The 22,374-nt window shown below is 42.1% G+C and overlaps 1 non-coding gene across 1 annotated transcript; it reads right to left on the bottom strand.

The window, feature by feature from the left end:
* Positions 1-374: 374 nt before the first annotated feature.
* On the bottom strand, positions 375-477 carry LOC145357190 (U6 spliceosomal RNA). The gene has a single exon (XR_013889274.1). It is a non-coding gene; the product is annotated as a U6 spliceosomal RNA (small nuclear RNA).
* Between the last annotated feature and the right edge of the window lie 21,897 nt (positions 478-22,374).

Raw genomic sequence — 22,374 nt, 5'->3', positions numbered from 1 at the left:
TTATGGGGTAGGGCCTGAGTGGGATTGTGGTTGGTGCAGACTCGATGGGCCGAATGGCCTCCTTCTGCACTGTAGGATTCTATATCAAAAATACTCTTGGTGCAAAGTACCATCTAATGATTTCTCTTCTGTATGTTTCTATATAACACATTGTTGCCTCGAATAAATGCATCTCCATACTTTTAATCAAAATTGGAAAGAACTATGAAAAAGCATGTCTTTTCTTCAAAGAAAACAGAATAAAAATGATTTTGGTCTAAGTAAAAGAAGACAGCATTGTATGGACACAGGTAATTGCTTCTGGCCAGTGCAGCTATCAAACCCACAACTTTGGCGTTACTAGCACAACTCTAATCAGCCGAACTAACCGATTAAAAAATATGGACTGCTTCACAAACTTACGTGTTTTCCTTGCGCAGGACCATGCTAATCTTCTCTGTATCATTCCAATTTTAGTTTGTATGCTGTCATTGACACGATTGGCAAATCTTTCTCTGTAGTGCCTCTTTGGTTGGGCACCTATCACTGCACTGAAGAGTTTCTTAGAGTGGAAGGCTGAGAATAGCTCACACCTCAACAGCGTCCTTACAATGGACAGCTTCTTGTTGGCACAGGTCCATTTATGATAATTTGGGTAAACCCTGGTGCAATGTTGTGAAGGTGGAGATTTGCTAGAGTGGATCTCCTCTCCATTTCTGTTTAGCTGTGGCTGGAAAGTTAGGAACATCATTGTGTATGCTCATTACCCCTTGTGCTGCGGTTATAATTTACCTTTGGCATTATAGTAACATTAATCTTATTTCAAAAAGTAGTGGATTATATAGTACACTTTGACAAGTTTTGGTGATATGGACAGGAGCTATTTATATTAATTTTACATTTCATGAAATAGTTCTTTAGATTACCTTCCTCTTCGACTCAGTATTTTATGTACAAGGTTATTATTCAATCACCTCATTTTAAGGTCTCCTTGGCTACCATTTTAGCTACATCCACTGAAATGTAAGGGTAGATTAAATCACATAATTTTCCAACTTGGAAGATTGATTTTGGTTTTAAGGCCCTTGTTAGGCCCAACTTTTGCTCAGAGAGGCTGTGTTAGATAAGAATCAGGCCCCCCCGATACTGGAAACAGATTGTGGGTTTCCACAAGGACCAAACTGGTTAGATGGCACACCTCAAGGCAGGTGGTTAGATGGCACACCACAATTCTTTGAGACTTTGCCCCAGTTGTTTTAGAATCTTTTAGATCCTCTAGCCCTCACACATCACACCTGCATAAGCCCTCATACTCCTTCATGCCCTCATGTCATCTCCATACCAATTCATACAATCACTAATCCCCATACCTCCATCCCGCCTCGGCGTCAACTCAAGCTCCTCCGTACTACCTCTGTAGCCATTCACCCAGTATCCACCTGAGGGCAGACCTCAGCAGCTATATGGAAATGAGAAACTAAAATACATGAGAAACTAAAATAAATCTGCCCTTAGAGTAGCCCAAAATTGTGTATTTTTGAACTTAGTGCTAAATTGAAATGACCCTGCTGAGTTTGGATTTCCAAATTGTGTGAATCAAGCCCTGACCCCTTCCCCCAATGGGAGTGGAGTTTCTGTATCTGGGTCAAGCCCACAATTCTTAAAGGTCTACAGAATTGTTTTTCCAACTCTGCAAAATCCCAGCACTGAGGGTTAACCCTGAGGCCCCTCTGAATACTTCCTCCTGCATTAATGTTTTCAATAGCCAAATCCAAACACGATGCCCTAGATGTGACTTGAACAGAGCGTGCTATTCAATTTCAACATAACAGCTTCTGACCTGAACTCTATTGATGTGATAGTGCACCTCAAAATTTGTTAGTTTTATTGATTGTTGCCCTGTACAGTTTGGACAGGCTTAGTTTTTGTCTACTATCATTCCCAGACCTCCTTCAGTAGATTCTTCCCTATTATTTATCACCATTCATTAAGAATGTCTCATTCTTCCTTTCAAAGTGCAATAATTTACCTTGTCTTCATTGAACTCCATCTGGATAATTATATCTAGACACCTATGATTGCGTGGCCAAATTCCCCTCCAATTCGATTCTCAAGTTTGCTAATGACACCACCGCAGTGGGTCGGACCTCAAACAATGATGAGTCAGAGTACAGGAATGAGATCGAGAATCTGGTGAACTGGTGCAGCAAAAATAATCCCTCAATGTCAAAAAAATGAAGGAGATTGTCATCGACTTCAGGAATCGTAAATGTGAACATGCCCCTGTCTACATCAATGGGGGTGAAGCAGAAATGTTGAGAGCTTCAAGTTTTTAGATGTCCAGATCACCAACAAGCTGTCCTGGTTCCCCCATGCTGACACTATAATTAAGAAAGCCCACCAAAGCCTCTACTTTCTCAGAAGGCTAAGGAAATTTGGCATGTCAGCTAAGACCCTCACCAACTTTTACAGATGCACCATACAAACCACTATTTCTGATATGGCTCCTGCTCTGCCCAAGACACAAGCAACTGCCAAAGGTCATGAATGTAGCCCAATCCATCCTGCAAACCAGCCTCCCATCTGTTGACTCTGTCTACCCTTCCCACTGCCTTGGCAAAGCAGCCAGAATAATTAAAGACCCCACCAACACGGACATTCTCTCTGCCACCTTCCATTAGGAAAAAGATACAAAACTCTGAGGTCATATACCAAGTGACTCAAGAGGACCTTCTTCCCTGCTGCTGTCAAACTTTTGAATGGACTTACCTTGCATTAAGTTGATCTTTCTCTACACCCTAGCTATGACTGTAACGCTACGTCCTGCACTCTCTCGTTTCCTTCTCTATGAACAATATGTTTTGTCTGTATAGCACGTAAGAAACAATACTTTTCACTGTATGTTAATACCTGTGACAATAATAAATCAAATCAAATCAAATCAAATTGTAAACTCTATGTGGGCTTCTTTCTGTTCCACCTTTGGACTCTAGTACCTCTCCAACTTTAGATGACATGAACTTCCTTAATTTGCGTTTCTTCTGTGTGTTCAGTAGACCAAAGCAGTAGTGTGATAATTTAGTAGTTTCCAGCTATAAGTATTAATTACAAATCTATGTTGTGATTGATTTTTTTAAATTAATGATATTTGAATGTTGTTAATGGAAAACAACCTCAAATGACATCTGAACAAACACTCCAACCGCCAAGGCATAGTGGGCTATGGGCCGAGTGCTGGTAAATGGGATTAGTATAGATTGGTATTTGATGATCAGCTTAGATATGGTGAGCTGAAAGGCCTGATTCTGTGCTGTATGGCTTTAGGACTCTATAACTTGCATTTATTATTTTAAAGACAAAGGGGGAAAAGGAACAGGGCTTTAAATATCAATGATTATTGAATCACTTGGGAGCCACAAAATTCCAATCAAGGAACCATTAGACTGCACAAGCAGCCCATTTTACTGTTTTAGTGGAGTTTTATTTGGCTGGAAACCAATAAATATCTATACTGTGGCGGCCACGGAAAATCAATGTGGTGGCTTGTGCTACCAAATAAACCTGTTGGATTTTAACCTGGTGTTGTGAGACCTCTTACTGTGGAAAATCCTGCAATGACTTGCTGCTGTGAAAATGGAAGATGTGATGAAGGGATGTTTATATCTCGGTGGATAATGCGAAACAAACGTCAAACCAAAGTTACCACACTGAATGACAGTGCTAAATTCTCCTAGCACTAATCAACTTCACTTCAGCACGTAGCAGATAAATGAATGTTTGTTAAATGAGTAGAAGTTGGAATTCACAAAACCATTTTGTACTTGTACTTACTATTGCAAATTGCATCTTTGACTGCAAGGCTTAAACTTTTACTAAGTAAACATTTTTATATTAACAGTACATGTTTTGCCATTTTAGCAGCTCGAATTATATGGACAATTCCTTTCTGTATTATATATACAGTCTTTATAAATGGGGTTACACTTCAGGACATTCAAAACACAGGAAATCTTCCCCATGTGCTCTATTACTTTCATTAGTACAACAGCTATTGCCATTAACGATTCAGAAAAATTATTATTGCAATTAGCTAAGAGCACATGGAAATGTTCATTGTGAATTTCTAATAAGTGATTATTCCTAATCAAACAATTGTGAATTTAACAAGCATTAGCAATATTCATTTTTAACTTTGTGGATTTAAAACGTGAAGCTTTGTCTTTTCATACCTGAATTCAATAAATATTGGATAAATGGGTCGGATCTCAATCAATGATGAGACAGAGTATAGGAATGAGATAGAGAATCTGGTGAACTGGTGCAGCAACTATAATCTCTCCCTTAATGACAACAAAACGAAGGAGATTGCCATCGACTTTAGGATGTGTAAAGGAGAACATGCCCCTGTCTACATCATTGGGGGCAAAGTAGAAAAGGTCGAGAGCTTCAAGTTTTTAGATGTTCAGATCACCAAAAACCTACTACTAGTTAACTATCAAATAAATCGGGTGGACTTAAACCTGGTGTTGTCAGACTTCTTACTGTGCTAGTCCCCCCATGCCAACAATATAGTTAAGAAAGCCCACCAACGTCTCTACTTTCTCAGAAAACTAAGAAAATTTGGCATGTCAGCTATGACTTTCACCTACTTTTACAGATGCAGAATAGAAAGCATTCTTTCAGGTTGTATCACAGCTTGGTATAGCTGCCTCTCTGCCCGAAACCGCAAGGAACTAGAAAAGATCACGAATGTAGCTCAATCAATCACACGAACCAGCCTCCCATCCATTGACTCTGTCTACATTTCCTGTTGCCTCAGCAAAACAACCAGCATAATCAAGGACCCCATGCACCCCAGACATTCTCTCTTCCACCTTCTTCCCTCGGGAGAAAGTTACAAAAGTCTGAGGTCCCGTACCAATCAACTCAAGAACAGCTTCATCCCTGCTGCTGTTGGAATGGACATACCTTGCATTAAGTTGATCTTTCTCTACACCCTAATCATGACTGTAATTCTGCACTCTTTTCCTTCTCTATGAACGGTATGTTTTGTCTGTATAGCGCTCAAGAAACAATAGTTTTCACTGTATGTTAATACATATGACAATAATAAATCAAATCAAATCAAATACCTGGACTTAAAAGTCAAATGAAACTATTGTCTTCCAACTCTGGCGAAGGGTCATCCTGATTTGAAACGCTGGCTCTATTTTGTCTCTACAGATGCTGTCAGATCTGCTGAGATGTTCATGAATTGGCTGGGTGTGATCTTATCGGCCGCTTACTGCTGCTGCAGTGAGGATGGGAAATGTGGCATTCGGCCAAATCTTCGCTCGCTGCAGCAAGAACAGAAAATCCCACTGGCGTTAAAAGCCATAAGATTCCATCCTCTATTTTTGTTTCAGATTCCAGCATCCGCAGTATTTTGCTTTTGTGGAATCATTGTTGATTGTTGTAAAAATCCATCTGGTTCACTTTGGGGAAGGAAATCTGCCATCCTCACCTGACCTGGCTGACATGTGTTTTTAGATGGACAGCAATGTCATTGACTCTTAAATGGCAGAGCAAGACACGCAACTCAAGGACAATCGGGAATGGGCAATAAATGCGGGCCCAGCCAGGGATTTGATTTGATTTATTATTGTCACATGAATTAGCATACAGTGAAAAGTATTGTTTCTTGCACGCTATACAGACAAAGCATACTGTTCATAGAGAAGGAAAAGAGAAAGCGCAAAATTACAGTCATAGTTAGGGTGTAGAGAAAGATCAACTTAATGCGAGACACCCACACCCTGTGAATGAACTTTTAAAAATATATAGCGTTAGGACCATACAGACAGCAAGGTGGATTTGTGGTCCAGGAATGACTGTGATCCAAAACTGGGGCAGAGGCCATATCCATAGCAGTGCTGGGAATAACTCTATGAATGAAATTCTGAAAATCTTTCCCCGATGAAATAGCAAGGCTAGTAATAAAGGTAAGCTTGCTGTGAAATTGGTTTCTGAAGAGCTTTGAGAGTGTGTTTGCCAATTAGAAAGTTTTATCTTAAGATCACACTTCTGAAATTCTTCAGAAGCAAACTGATTTCAAATATTCATGAGCATTTGCAGTTGAGTTCTCATCTTTGACATTCCAAATTGTGTGCCTTTTTTTGCAGATAACAAGAAACACAATGAAGCTGTAAAACTTTTCCTGACATGTAAAATAAATTATGTATTTAATAAATCTTTATCAATTCTTTTTCAACTCAGTTTAAAAATGGGCTGAATTTTATGGAGCAGGCTATGTGGTGAAGCTAGGTCTTTCAAACCTGGGAGGGAAGATGGGGTTGGAATGTCTTTCAGCCCTCCTATTGTTCAATCCTACCCCCTCTCCTCGACGAGAGCCCAGTTGTGCCACTTAAGGGACCAGCTAAGGGCCTGGTGGCCATCCTGCGGGCTCAATGGGGTCGTTCTTCAATTCATAGAGCAGTCCCCATATACAATAGCTGACTCCACCGCCTTTCATCAACCCGAGCTCTCCCTTGCCAGGGCCTGTTTGACTGACCCTGGTGACCGCTCCCATTACTCCAAGTGACCCCCCTCCTCCCCCAGCCCCCCACCCTACCCCACCCCCACCCCACCCACTCAAAAACCATGCTGTGTGGACAGCATCCATCTGCGTTGCTTGATTGGGTGCAGTACTAACAGTTGCCATGCTCCTGGCAGTGGCACTGCTGAGTCAGAACAAACGCTAACCCTTTGAAAGGCCAACAGCTCTTGGGGCAAGCTTTTGTCATGACAACAGTTCATTAACTGCATGAAACCAAGCCAGGCCCCCCATGCCTGCCCCCCCTCCCCCCACCAAGCCGCTCCCACATCCCCCCCCACCCCCCTCTCCAAGCAATCATGGGGAAGCTGCCTCTGTCCATCAGACTTGACATCAGGGCCACCACAGCCCTAGCTAAATGTATCTAGATCTTCAAAGAGTTCCCAGCTTGGTTATCAGTGTATAAATGGGTCCCACATGGGGCAATATAAGTCTGCAGGAATCTCAGATTTAACCCTTAATCTATGTGATAATAGGGGCAGCTCGGTGGCACAGTGGTTGGCATTGCCACTTCACAGCACCAGAGACCCAGGTTGGATTCTCAATTTGGATCACTGTCTGTGTTGAGTCTGCATGTTCTCCCCATGCCTCCCACAGTGTACCCAAACAGACGCTGGAGAGTGGCAACTTGGGGATTTTCACAGTAACCTCATTGCAGTGTTAATGTAAGTCTACTTGTGACACTAATAAATAAACTTCAAAAAATGCTGAATTTGCATATCTCAAGTTGACAAATGATATTTTTCTTTATTCATTTATGGGTCATGGGTATCGCTGGTTGGCCAGCATTTATTGCTCATCCCTAGATTACAAGAACAGTAGAGAATCAACCACATTGCTGCGGTTCTAGAATCACACGTAGACCAGACCAGGTAAAGATGGCAGATTTCCTTCCCTGATAGGCATTAGTGAACCTAATGGGTTTTTCCGACAATTGATAATGGTTTCATGGTCATCAATAGATTCTTAATTCCAGGTATTTTTTATTGAATACAAATTCCACCATTTGCCATAGCAGGATTCGAACCCAGATCCCCAGAACATTAATCCAGTTTCTGGACTAATGGTCTAGGAATAATACCACTAGGCGATTGCATATTGGCACAATACTTTGTCTCAATGTGAGTACATCAGAAAAAGGGAAAATCTGTTAACATTCCCCCTCCTTATTTGTATTTGTTCCTGGCTTGTGAGTCTCACCAGTGAGGCCAGTATTTGTTGCCCACCTCTAACTGCCATTCAGAAGGTGCTGCCTCTCTGGTATCCAGTGCCGCCTCCTGCTCCGAAATCTGTTTGTGTGCACAGATAATAATATACTATTAAAATTCATTTTGCTTTGAACAGAAGTCGTTGCAAGAACACAGGCAGCTTTTGCTCCATCATCTGCAGTGACTGTTGCCATTTTGTAAATTGGGCATCAGATTTCTCAATATCATTAATTTATGAGGCACCAAACACTCTATAATGAGTGAGCCATGAGCTAGCATAAATATTTTGCTTTGTGTGAAATTGGAAAGTTTGAATATGTTGCCAAGTGCCGCTTGGCATTTGAAAGAAAAGCAGTATTCTTATTTCAATTATGTATAGCATAGTGCAGAACATGCATAAACAAATGTGGGAGGATACCACCAACCCATTAAATAACCATTTTACCCCTCTACAGATTACCACACCACCACTCTTACTAAGACTGATAACCTTGAGACTAGTAAGGTAATTTAAGACAAGTAACTTTGGATATTTGAGAAGCTTCGTTTCTTACTTTGAAAGTCAACTGATCCTACCAGTTAGGACTTCTCAGCTAACAGATGCTTGTACGACACTCAGGCATACATTAAATAACATCTTTAATGAAATATAATCATTGTTGGACTGAAGCTGCCATTGTGGTGAAGAATTATTTTGTAAAGTCCAATTCTTTTACTTTCTAGGTTTGAGAGAAAGCTTGAAGTAGATATCTGAATCTATCTTTTTGAAAACTTCTCCTAAAATGTGTTATTTATGACTGTCACACCCAGTGCAGTTAGAGACATAAAAAGGCATCGATTTACATTAATGTAGAATAGTTACAGCACAAAAAGAGGCCATTTGGTCTATCATGTCCATGTCAGCTCTTTACAAGACTTTGCAACAAGAGCACAAATTGAAAGGGTTTATATGGTATTGTTCAGAACCTATGGCGTATACAATTCGAATCACAAAGCCATTGGAAACACCTCTACTTTCTCAGGAGGCTAAGGAATTTCAGCATGTCTGGAACAAGTCTCATCAATTTTTATAAATTCACCATAGAAAGCATCCTTTCTGCATGTATCACAGCTAGGTATGGCTCCTGCTCTGACCAAGACTGCAACAAAATATAAAGGGTTGTGAACATAGCCCAGTCCATCACATAAACCAATCTCCCATCCATTGACTCCATCTACACTTCCCACTGCCTCAGAAAAGCAGCCAGCATAATCAAAGATCCCACACACATCAGGCATACTCTCTTCCACCTTCTTCCGTCAGGAAAAGGATACAAAGGTCTGAGAGCACATACCAAATGAATCAAGAACAGCTTGTTCCCAGCTGTTATCAGGCTTTTGAATGGACCTATTGTATATTAAGGTGATCTTTCTCTTCACCTTATCTGTAACTGCAGCCTCTACTTTCCTTCTATATATTCTACAAAGTGCTTTTTTGTAATGCACAAGAAACAATACTTTTCACTGCAGCCCAATACATGTGACAATAATAAATCAATTCAAATCAAATCAAGGAAAAATATGTTCCCCAGCAAAAGTAATGGAGAGAAACCAAAGTTCACAGGAGCATTTGTAAAGTTAAGCTTGGTTACTCATGATTGCTTGATTACGCTTACTTACTCAGATCAGTCATTGGCACATGACTCAATGAGCAATGATTTCATTGAATGGCGGAGAAGATTCAATAGGTTGAATGGTCAACTTCTGCTCCTCTGTCTTATGGTTTTATGGAAAAAAGACTTTGAGATGACACTACTGATGTTTTCAAGATTTTAAACGGGGTCAGCAAAGTTGACTTGAGACAAAATGTTTAATAGGCTGAAAGAAATTCAAATACCATTGCACGAAAATCAAAAATGAGGAGGTTCGAAGTCAGAGGGCAAGTAAGAAAAAAGTTAATGAATTTGAACCAGGTCACCAGAAAGAAGCCACAAAAATAATCAGTCAAACCTGGAGCAATATCATAGACTGTTACAGAGAGAAGGGGATTTGGCCATGACACTTGCACAGCCCATTGAGTTATCCATTCAGTCCCAATCTACTTTCCTTTCCCTCATGTCCATTCTTTTTTCAAATGTTGATCCAATACCTTTTAAGATACTATAATAAATTGTTTTTTTTCCACCATTGTTTCTTGTAGCACATTCCAGGTCCCAACAACCTTTTGTACCAAGGCAATTCCCTTAACCTCTCACTCTTTTTGTGTTGATGAACTTGACTGTGTGCCCTCTAGTGGAAATATCTTCTCTCTATTTGTATTAGCAAAATCCCTCATTATTTTTGAGAAACATTATTGGATTTCCACAACCTCTTTGGTTCGAGTGAAAAAGCTACATTTTATCTTGCTTTTTCTTCAAATAAAGCCCCCTACTCTTGGTCGGATCTTAGTGAATCTCTTCTGTACCTTCTCCATGGTCTTGCAATCCTTCTTAACGTGTGGGCCCTGAATTAGACACAATGGCCAAATTTTGCAGACATTCATGCTGACAGGATCCTCCAGCCCCGGCAATGGCGAACCCTCAGCATGGATTTCTCAGGAGCAGGGGGTGAATGGTAAGGGAAACCCTATAGGAATCAGAAGATCCTGCTACCAGCTAATGGTGGCCCACTTCGGTTGTCAGCCGACGATGGGCTGCCTCTGCCACTGCAAAACACACCACAGGAGGGGTGGGCATGGAAAATCCTGCCCAATATTCTAAATGTAACGGTTTAGCTCATCTTTTTGTTTTATTATTCAATTCCCTTTCATATAAAAGCTAAGGAGTGGGATTCTCCAGCTGTGCTTGGCCCAAGACCAGAAAATCCTGCCCGCGGTCAACAGATCTTTGCATGGTCTGTGTCCCTCCTGCTACAATTCCCGTGGTGGGCAGGACAAGTAAATGCCACCCGAGATCTCATACACTTTTTGCGAAGTTTTATTCCACTTTTATAAATTGGGACCACCAAAATGTTTTGACTTTCTTAATTTCAAAATGCGGGTAGTAATGTACAAAATTGGTATTTTTTTTGCCCTATGCACTTTTGACACAACAGTCTGTTGCAACATAGTAGCTGGCTCGGCCATATCAGAGGGCGGTTCTAAGCTATATTGGCTGGTTCTGGAGTTACATATAAACCAGAACAGAAAAGGATGACAGGCTTTCTTCACCAAAAGCCATTAGAGTTTTTTTGTTTGTAAACAGTCAGCATCAAGGTCACAAATATTAGCCTTTTATTTCCAGATTACTTAAAAATACATACATACAAATTAGGAGCAGTAGTAGGCCATTCTACCCCTTGAGCCTGCACTGCCATAAGATCATGGCTGATCTAATGGTGGTCTCTATTTTCCTGTCTACTCTCTGCAAACTTTGACTCTACTGTCAGTCCAGAATCTATAACTCAGTCTTAAAAATATTCAATGATCCTTCCTCCATTGCTCTCTGGGAAATAGAATTCCATAGACTAATCAATCTTTGAGAGGGAAAAAAATTCATTGCCGTCTAAAATGGGACAGCACGGTGGCACAGTGATTAGCACTGCTGCCTCACAGCGCCAGAGACCTGGGTTCAATTCCTGGCTTGGGTCACAGTGTGTATGGAGTTTGCATGTTCTCCCTGTGCCTGCGTGGCTTTCCTCTGGGTGCTCCGGTTTCCTCCCACAGTCCGAAGATGTACAGGTTAGGTTGATTGGCCATGCTAAATTGTCCCTTAGTGTTAGGGGGACTAGCTAGGGTAAATGCATGGGGATATGGGGATAAGGCCTGGCTGGGATTGTAGTCGGTGCAGACTCGATGGGCCAAATGGCCTCCTTCTGCACTGTAGGATTCTATGATTCTATAAATGAAATATCCTTATTCTGAAATTGCATCCCTTAGTTCTAGCCTTTCGAATCACAGAAAGAGGCCATTCAGCCTCTAAAGTGTCTTGGACACTTCAAAGATGTGCGGGTTAAGTTGATTGGCCATGCCAAATTAAACCATAGTGTCAGGGAGATTAGCAGCGTGAATACATAGGGTTGCTGAAATAAGGGAAAATGTGCAAACTCCCCACAAGACTGTTACCCGAGGCTGGAATTGAACCCAGGTCCCTGGTGCTGTGAGGCAGCAGTGCTAACCACTGCTGCCCTCAGGAAATTTCCTTTCAGCATCCAGCCTGTCAACTCCACTCTGGACCATATATCTGTCTCAGTAAGGTCATCTCTTATTCATCAACCCCAAAGGATTCAGGACCAACCTATTCAATCTTTCCCATTAGACAATCATTTCATCCTAGGAATCTGTTGAGTGAACCTTCTCTGCACTGCTTCTAATACAATGATGTCCTTTGGAGACCAAAACTGTACATACTGCAGTGGTCTCACTGTACATCTGTAAGCAAAACTTTTAACTGAATTCAAATCCTCAAAATGTCCTATGAACTCAGATTCTCTGGATTCTTCCCCGGGACTCCACATTGCCCTATCTATTACTAGTCCGCTTACAGTTTTGCCACTTCATGTATATTTTGCCACTCTATTACCTCAAAGATACATTGGGTGTGATCATACCAGCCATTCATGCCATGATCCCGTAGCAGCGAAGTCAGAGAATTTGGCACCTAGTTGAATCCCTGTTCGCTGCAGCGGTACGGAAAAACCCCACCAGCATGAATGGCCATAACATTCAGCAATTGTACATTTTTACATTAAGTTTTATTTGTCCTCATCAGCCCATCTACTAATTTGTCTTTGTTTGTCTAGGCCAAGTCAACTGTTTTCTCTTGATACTTAACCGCAGTTTCTGATTTTGTGTCATTTAAAAATGCTGATACTATATCTCCTATACTGAAGTCCAGGTCATTTATTTTGCATATTGTCAACAGCAATGATCATTAACCTTAACTCCAGTAAACCACTGTTTATATTCTTTCAATTTAAAGATTGGAACCTATAATAAGTGCTGTGCCTTTTGCCTTTAGCTAACTTCACACACTCACTTTCTCTTCAGGTACTATGCCCTAAGAAGGCATTGGCGACTATTAATTTGCATGCATTGGTCTATGCTATGTTTCGCAAGGTACTGCATTGACTTGTAGTTGCCTTCTGCAGGTTCCAGCTAGCCAGGAGATTCTCCCACTCTTAACATGTGCCATTGGCCTATTTGAAGGATTTGCATGTTGATAAATCAACCTGTTTTTTTAAATTAATTTTATACTCCATCCTTAAAGTTACAAAGCCAATGCTCAGAATGGACTGGATAAATGCAAATCCATTCCTTGCTTGCTTGCTCCAAAAGCCAAATTCAAATTCCAATCAATACCAATTTATGGCCCACACAAGAGACCCAAACAAGATTAGGAATTTCACCCCGTCTTGGCCTTGATCCAAAGCTTGATGATAACCAAAAGGTTGAAATGCGATTTGGCAACATGACAAATGCGCCTTATGTACTCATGTAGTCTTGGATCGGGGCACACAGGTAGGGACACTACTGGCACACCACAAGACACAATCACTACAATACCAAAAAGACTTAAGTTTATGAACAACCATTAGTCCCACATTTTAGCAGAAGATTCCATTACTTCCTCAAAGAATATTAATATTTTTCAGGCAAAACTTGTTTCATTTAGAAAACGTATTAACTGTTCTTAATTAACTCATCTTTCTAAGTGGATGTTAAGGCCATTACATATTACAGAATGGATTCGGGTTTATCCAGTCCACTCTGAGCACTGACTTTGGAACTTTAAGGGTGGAGTTAAAAATAATTTAAAAAGCAAATTGATTATCAACATGCAAATCCTTCACATAAACTATCAGGTTGCCTACTCATGATATCATGCTGACCGATGTATTGTTATCCCATTTATCTCTTGCTCACATTTTGAACAGAGGCATTGTACTGCAAACCTGTTGCTAAAAACACTTGTCACAGAAAAAATTCTTGTCACAGATTCTATCTTGAGTGATGTTTAAAAAAATGTGCTCAGACTCTCTGCTATATTGTCCCTCAATTCCCGCAGCTGTCTAAGATGGTTTCTATCCGAAATGTGACCCCCCCCCCACCCCCTCCCCACCCAACCCGAATATTTTATCCACAAACGTTTTCATTTGCTCTACCTTTCATTCTCATCCTGTGAAAACCGAAAGAATTGACTCATTTATATTTCTGCCATTCTAGCTCCATGAATAAATACTGGGCTGGATTCTCCGACTTCGCCTGTAGCTGGGATTCTCCAGTCCCGCTGCAGTGAGGGGAGATTTGGCTGAGTGCCAAATTCTCTGTTCTCGCTGACAGCGGTAATAGGGTGTGAATGGCTAGAAAATTCTGGGTATTGATTTTTCATTTCCAGTATGTGTCCTTTCTTTAAAGATTCTTTTACTTTTTACATGCTCATTGAACTATTATCCTTTATGCGCCCTGCTTCAAATTACTATGAAATTTATTTGCAGACTCTTTCCTCTCCTTTGCTGGCTTCCCCCTTGTCATTTTCTGTATTCTATTTTGATTATATATTGTTGGATTAGCACTAGATATGTCAAATACATATTTTTAATTTGAATAGTTCAACTTAACAAATTAACTCCCATTTTCCCTGCATTTGTTTGACTCATTCTTACTCTAAGTATTCCCCAAAATTTCTGAATATTTATACATCATATCTGCCATTTTTTTCTGATTTACCTGGGCTAGTTCCTCACTTAACTTATTGCCTTTTTACAAGGAAGTACCGCCTCTTGGTTGTTGTGTTATAGGTTACTGTTTTCTTGGTTTCCCTCGACACTTATTGGGCGGAATTTTCCCTTCCGCTCCACCATGGAAATCGTAGTGGATGGGGGGGTTGTGGGGGGGTGGGGGAGAGATTGCAGACCATACAAACGTCCATTGACCTTGGGTGTGATTTTCCAGTTTTGGAGCGAGCGGGGCTGGAAAATCCTGCCCAGAATATCCAGTCGCCTTCAATTCATTTTACTGAACTCGAGCCAGCAGTCTTTAAGTGAACCCCATCCACACTTGGACATTCTGCTTCTAGGTGCTGGGATGAATCAAAAAAAAGGATAAGCTTCTTGGAAACATTTTTTTTTTCGTTCTTTCATGGGAGGTTGGAGTTGCAAGCAATGCCGGCGTTTATTGCCCATTCCATGTTGCGCACCCCCCAAGAAGGCAGTGGTGAGCACATTGGTAAAACTCAACTCCTGCTAGACCACTTCAACGAGTAATCAAAACTCAAACACTTGGCTGTGGATCTAGAGCTACAAGAAACCAAGATTTGCTTCCCTAAAGGACACTAGTGAACCAGATAGATATTTACAACAAGCAATGATAGTTTCATGACTGTTATGGAGATTAGTGTTTACCTGGGTGGCATGGTGGCATAGTGGTTAGCACTGCTGCCTCACAGCTCCAGGAACCCAGGTTCAAGTTCAGCCTCAATGACTATCTGTGTGGAGTCTGCATGTTCTCCTGGTGACTATGTGGGTTTCCTCAGGGTGCTCCGATTTCCTCCCACACACCAAAGCTGCGCAGGTTAGGTTGATTGGCCAAGCTAAATTGCTCCTTAGTGTCAGGGAGATTAGCAAGGTAAATATGTGGGATTACAGGGATAGGGCCTGGATGGGATTGTTGTCAGCGCAGACTTGATGGACCGAATGGCCTCTCTCTGACTTTTGGGATTCTATGATTCTATGAGCTCCAGATTTTCGTGAAAATAAACTGCAGTTTAATATCCATTATATCCTTTCTTTAATTTTGATGAAGAATCAAATCAAGTGGGTCTGAAACAATTAATTCTGTTTTCTTGAGAGAATCATAGAAACCCTACAGCACAGAAAGAGGTCATTCAGCCCATCAAGTCTGCACCGATCACAATCCCACCCAGGCCCTACCCCAATATCCCTACATATTTACCCACTAATCCCTCCAACCTACACATCTCAGGACACTAAAGGCAATTTTAGCATGGCCAATCAACCTAACTCGCACATCTTTGGACTCTGGGAGGAAACCGGAGCACCCAGAGGAAACCCACACAGACACAAGGAGAATGTGCAAATTCCACACAAATTCTCCCTATAGATGCTGCCAGACCTGCTGAGTTTTTCTGTTCTTGTTCCAGATGTTCCTGAATTGATTGGATTTAAATTCCACCAGCTATAGTGGGTGGTGATGGGATTTGAATTTTTATCCCCAGGAGCATTAGCCTGGGCCTTTGGATTATGAGACCAGGTAATATTACCATTATGCTAATAACTTACTGACTTCTTCAGAAACCTTAGTTTGATTTGATCTGATTTACTTTTGCCACATTTATTAGTATACAGTATAAAGTATTGTTTCTTGCACGCTATACAGACAAAGCATGCTGTTCATAGAGAAGAAAAGAGGAGTGCAGAATGTAGTGTTATAGTCATAGCTAGGATGTAGAGAAAGATCAACTTAATGCAAGGTAGGTCCATTCAAAAGTCTGATGGCAGCAGGGAAGAAGCTGTTCTTGAGTCAGTTGGTTTATATCTTGGGGGAAAGGCAAATTGTGCGGAGGGTGTGGAGAGTCTGCAGAAGGATCTAGATAGGCTGGGCGAATGGGCCAGGAAATGGCAAATGGAATTTAATGTTGGCAAGTGTGAGGTGGTCCACTTTGGTAGGAAGAATGGTAGGAAGGACTATTACTTACGTGGCGAAAAACTGCAGCAGGCGACGGTGCAGAGGGACCTCGGGGTCCTTGTGCATGAGTCGCAAAAACCCAGCCTGCAGGTGCAGCAGGTGGTCAGGAAGGCGAATGGGATGCTGGCCTTCATAGCGAGGGGGATTGAATATAAAAGTAGGGAGGTCTTGCTGCAGCTGTATAGGGCATTGGTGAGGCCGCAGCTGGAGTACTGTGTGCAGTTTTGGGCGCCGCACCTGCGCAAGGATATTTTGGCCTTGGAGGGAGTGCAGAGGAGGTTTACTAGGCTGATACCGGAGTTGAGGGGGTTGAGCTATGAGGAGAGGCTGAATAAACTAGGCTTGTACTCGTTAGAGTTTAGAAGAATGAGGGGAGATCTCATTGAGACGTATAAGATGATGAATGGGATGGATAGGATAGAGGTGGAAAGACTCTTCCCGCTCAAAAAAGACAGTAGGACTAGGGGGCACAGCCTCAAGATAAAGGGGGGGCGGTTCAGAACGGAGTTGAGGAGGAACTTCTTCACTCAAAGGGTGGTGAATCTCTGGAATTCTCTGCCCGTTGAAGTGGTGGAGGCTGCCTCGCTAAATATTTTTAAGAAGCGGGTTGATGGGTTTTTGATAAGAGAGGGGATTAAGGGTTATGGGGAGAGGGCGGGAAAGTGGAACTGAGCCACGACAGATCAGCCATGATCTTATTGAATGGCGGGGCAGGCTCGAAGGGCCAGATGGCCTACTCCTGCTCCTATTTCTTATGTTCTTATGTTCTTATATCCTTAGAATGTTTGTATCTTTTGCCCAATGGAAGAAGGTGGAAGAGAGAATGTCTGGGAGGTGTGGGGTTCTTGATTGTGCTAGCTGCTTTTCTGAGAAAGAGAGGAGTGTAGACAGTGTCAATGGATGGGAGGTGGGTTTGAGTGATGGACTGGGCTTCGTTCAAGACGCTTTGTTCCTTAGAGAGGAAATCAGGACATAGCAACATGTCTTAAACTAACCCAACACAAACTGCAGCTGGCATAGCTGTTACTCCCATAATATAAGCATTCAATTACAATAGTTCAAATGGGAGAATCGGTCTTAGTTGACTTATTATAATATGACAAGTTCTACATTACATTGGCTAACATGGCAGAGCATTGGCATTGTGAGATTGTCACTAGTGTAGTAATCCAGAGACCCAAGTTAATGCACTGAGGACCTGGGTTCAAATTCCACCACGGCAGATGGTGTAATTTGCATTCACTAAAAATCTGGAATTAGAAATTGACCACGAAATCATTGCCGATTGTTATAAGAGTCCATCTGGTTCACTAATGCCCTTTAGGGAAGGAAATCTGCTGCCCTTACCTGGTCTGGCCTACATTTGACTCCAGACCCATAACAATGTGGTTGACTTTTAAATGTCCTCAGAAAGTGAGGGCCAATTAGGGATGGACAACAATTTGCCAGCGATGCCCACAGCCCATGAAAGGATAAAGAAAAACATCTAACAGGATTTTAAAAAACACTTAATGCAAAGGCAACAATTCCCAGGCTTGAAACAAGGACAATGACATTAGCCAAAAATAAGTTGGTTCACATCCGTGTTAGTGAACACCATATAAGCTTAGCACGGTCACTCAGTGGGAATTTGAAAATAAAATATTCTCAGGCCATTGGTGAAGCTGGCAATGTTATATTTATTGCCCAGAGTTACTCTGACAACAGAGTGGCTTCCTTGAACCACTTCAGAAAGCACAATGAATCAACAACATGGGAATATTACATGAGAGATTAGAATGGCTCAAAACTTTCTAACAAACTCTTCACTTTCATTTACTCCAGATATTATCAGGCATAAATAAAATTTATTATATTACGGTGGCACTGTGGTTAGCACTGCTGTGTCTCAGCGCCAGGGACCCTTGTTCGATTCCTGGCTTGGGTCACTGTCTGTGTGGAGTCTGCACGTACTCCCCATGTTTACATGGGTTTCCTCCGGTTTCCCCCCACAGTCCAAATGACGTGTTGGTTGGGTGCATTGACCCAAACCGGTGCCAGAATGTGGCGGTTAGAAGTATGTCACAGTAACTTTATTGCAGTGTTAATGTAACTTATGACTTTTAAATAAACTTTACTTCATTTTACTGCTTGCTTTGGTAGGTTTATAATATTACTACAACACCCAGATACAATTATGTAGAATCCAGAACCCAGTCACAGACCATTCAATCCAATTGCTTGAGTCTGGTGTTTATATTTTGCACAAATTCCCCCCTGCCATAGTTAGCTCTCGCCCCTATTTTCCTCTCCTCCTCATGTAGGCATCAAGCTTTCTCGTAAATTCATCATTGATTTCTACTTCAGTTGCTCTATGTACCAGTGAGTTCCAAATGCTCACCACTGTCTGGATAAAGAATTCCTTCTAAGATTTTTTTTTGATCTATTAGTGGTTAACTTTTATTTATATCCTTTTGTTCTGAATATACCAATAAGTTGAAACTGTTCCTCCATAGCCATACTATCAGCTCCCTTCATAAATTTTGAATCTTCTATCTAGGTCATCTCTCTTCCTGAGAAATGACAGTAAGCTTGCACCATCATTCTTGAAAGTTGCATCCTTTCAATTCTGATTCTATCCTCATAAAACTTTTCTGCACTCTCTCAGTTCTTTGATATTTATGTAACATGAAAACTAGAATTGCATCCAAGTATGGTCTAGCCAAGGTTCAATATAAGTTTAAAATTATCACCCTGCTTTTGTATTCTAATTATCATAGAATCATACAGTGCTGAAGGAGGCCATTCAGCCCATCAACTCTGCACCAACCACAGCCCCACTCAGACCCTATCCCCATAACCCCATGCATTTATCCTACCTAGTCCCCCTGACACTAAGGGGCAATTTAGCACAGCTAATTCACCTAACCCACAGATCTTTCGACTGTAGGAGGAGACCAGAGCACCTGGAGGAAACTCATGCAGACACGGGGAGAATGTGCAAACTCCACCTAGACAATCACCCAAGCTGGGAATCAAACTCAGATCCCTGGTGCTGTGAGGCAGCAGTGCTAACTAGTGTGCCACTGTGCTGTCCTTAAAAAATAATTTCCTAATATAGCTTCAAATAATCTTCCATTTATACATTCATGCCAATTTTGTGTTAACTTCTCTGTCTGAAAGTGCAGCAGGCGACGGTGCAGAGGGACCTCGGGGTCCTTGGGCATGAGTCGCAAAAACCCAGCTTGCAGGTGCAGCAGGTGGTCAGGAAGGCGAATGGGATGCTGGCCTTCATAGCGAGGGGGATTGAATATAAAAGTAGGGAGGTCTTGCTGCGGCTATATAGGGCATTGGTGAGGCCGCAGCTGGAGTACTGTGTGCAGTTTTGGGCGCCATACTTACGCAAGGATATTTTGGCCTTGGAGGGAGTGCAGAGGAGGTTTACTAGGCTGATGCCGGAGTTGAGGGGGTTGAGCTATGAGGAGAGGCTGAATAAACTAGGCTTGTACTCGTTAGAGTTTAGAAGAATGAGGGGAGATCTCATTGAGACGTATAAGATGATGAATGGGATGGATAGGATAGAGGTGGAAAGACTCTTCCCGCTCAAAAAAGACAGTAGGACTAGGGGGCACAGCCTCAAGATAAAGGGGGGGCGGTTTAGAATGGAGTTGAGGAAGAACTTCTTCACTCAAAGGGTGGTGAATCTCTGGAATTCTCTGCCCGTTGAAGTGGTGGAGGCTACCTCGCTAAATATTTTTAAGACGCGGTTTGATGGGTTTTTGATAAGAGAGGTGATTAAGGGTTATGGGGAGAGGGCGGGAATGTGGAACTGAGCCACGACAGATCAGCCATGATCTTATTGAATGGCGGGGCAGGCTCGAAGGGCTAGATGGCCTACTCTTGCTCCTATTTCTTATGTTCTTATGAACATATGAATTAGGAGCAAGAATAGGCCACTTGACCTCTCAGCTGGCTCCATTATTCAACAATATCATGTCTGGTTGCCACCATGACTCCACATTCCTGATAACCTTTCACCCTGTTGCTTAAGAAGAAACTATTTACCTCTGCCTTAAAAATATTCCCATACTCTGCTTCCACTTTCTTTTGAGGACATTCCAAAGACCCTGAGAGAAAAAGATTTCCTCATCTCTGTCATAAATGAATGAGTCCTAGTTCTAGATTCTCCCACGAGACGAAACATTTCCCCCCAAACACCCTGTCAAGACCACTCAGGATCTTTGAATGTTTCAATCATACAAAGCAGAAGGAGGCTATTCGGCCCATCAACTCTGTGCCGACCACAACCCCACTCAGGCCCTATCCCCGTAACCCCATACATTTACCCTAGCTAGTCCTCCTGACTCTAAGGGGCAATTTAGCATGGCCAATTCACCTAACTCGCATATCAATGGACTGTAGGATAAAACTGGAGGACTCAGAGGAAACCCACTCAGACAAGGGGAGAATGGGCAAACTCCACACAGACAGTGACCCGAGCCAGGAATCAAACCCAGATCACTGGCACTATGAGGCAGCAATGCTAATCACTGCGGCACCATGCTGCCTCTTACTCTTTGAAATTCTCCACCCAATAAACAACCTTCACGTCAGTATACCTCAGTAACATAAAAGCTAATTACTGCGGATGCTGGAATCTGAAACAGAAACTCTAACGAAGAGTCATCAGATTTGAAATATTGGCTCTGTTTTCTCTCCACAGAAGTTGTCAGACCTGCTGAGAATTTCCAGCATTTTCTGTTTTTGATATCTTTGTAACATCTTCAGTTGAACATTTCACTGTAACATCTTCATTATAGTGTCTTGCTGTAACAACTTCATGCTATACTTCTGTAACATCTTCATTTTAGTATATCATTGCAACATCTTCATTTCCATATAATGGTGTTATATCTCTATTTTAGTGTATTGCTGTAACACCTTCTTATTGGCATACCTCTGGAACGTCTTCATGTTGGTATACCTCTGAAACATCTTTGTGCTGGCAAACATTTAGCACATTCTCAAGTTGGTATTCTTCTGGGACATCTTCATATTAGTATACATCTGGAACATTCTCATGTTGGTATACCTCTGGAACATCCTCATGGTGGTATACCTCTGGGACATCTTCATATTGGTATACATAAGAACATAAGAACATAAGAAATAGGAGCAGGAGTAGGCCATCTAGCCCTTCGAGCCTGCCCCGCCATTCAATAAGATCATGGCTGATCTGTCGCTGCTTAGTTCCACTTTCCCGCCCTCTCCCCATAACCCTTAATCACCTCTCTTATCAAAAACCCATCAACCCGCGTCTTAAAAATATTTAGCGAGGCAGCCTCCACCACTTCAACGGGCAGAGAATTCCAGAGATTCACCACCCTTTGAGTGAAGAAGTTCCTCCTCAACTCCGTTCTATACCGCCCCCCTTTTATCTTGAGGCTGTGCCCCCTAGTCCTACTGTCTTTTTTGAGCGGGAAGAGTCTTTCCACCTCTATCCTATCCATCCCATTCATCATCTTATACGTCTCAATGAGATCTCCCCTCATTCTTCTAAACTCTAACGAGTACAAGCCCAGTTTATTCAGCCTCTCCTCATAGCTCAACCCCCTCAACTCCGGTATCAGCCTAGTAAACCTCCTCTGCACTCCCTCCAAGGCCAAAATATCTTTGCGCAGGTGTGGCGCCCAAAACTGCACACAGTACTCCAGCTGCGGCCTCACCAATGCCCTATACAGCTGCAGCAAGACCTCCCTACTTTTATATTCAATCCCCCTCGCTATGAAGGCCAGCATCCCATTCGCCTTCCTGACCACCTGCTGCACCTGCAAGCTGGGTTTTTGCGACTCATGCACAAGGACCCCGAGGTCCCTCTGCACCGTCGCCTGCTGCAGTTTTTCGCCCCGTAAGTAATAGTTCTTCCTACCATTCTTCCTACCAAAGTGGACCAC

Source organism: Carcharhinus amblyrhynchos, chromosome 22 (assembly GCF_965287045.1).
Source record: "Carcharhinus amblyrhynchos chromosome 22, sCarAmb.v2.hapA, whole genome shotgun sequence".
NCBI classification, from domain to species: domain Eukaryota; kingdom Metazoa; phylum Chordata; class Chondrichthyes; order Carcharhiniformes; family Carcharhinidae; genus Carcharhinus; species Carcharhinus amblyrhynchos.
This window is presented reverse-complemented; position numbering and strand designations above follow the sequence as displayed.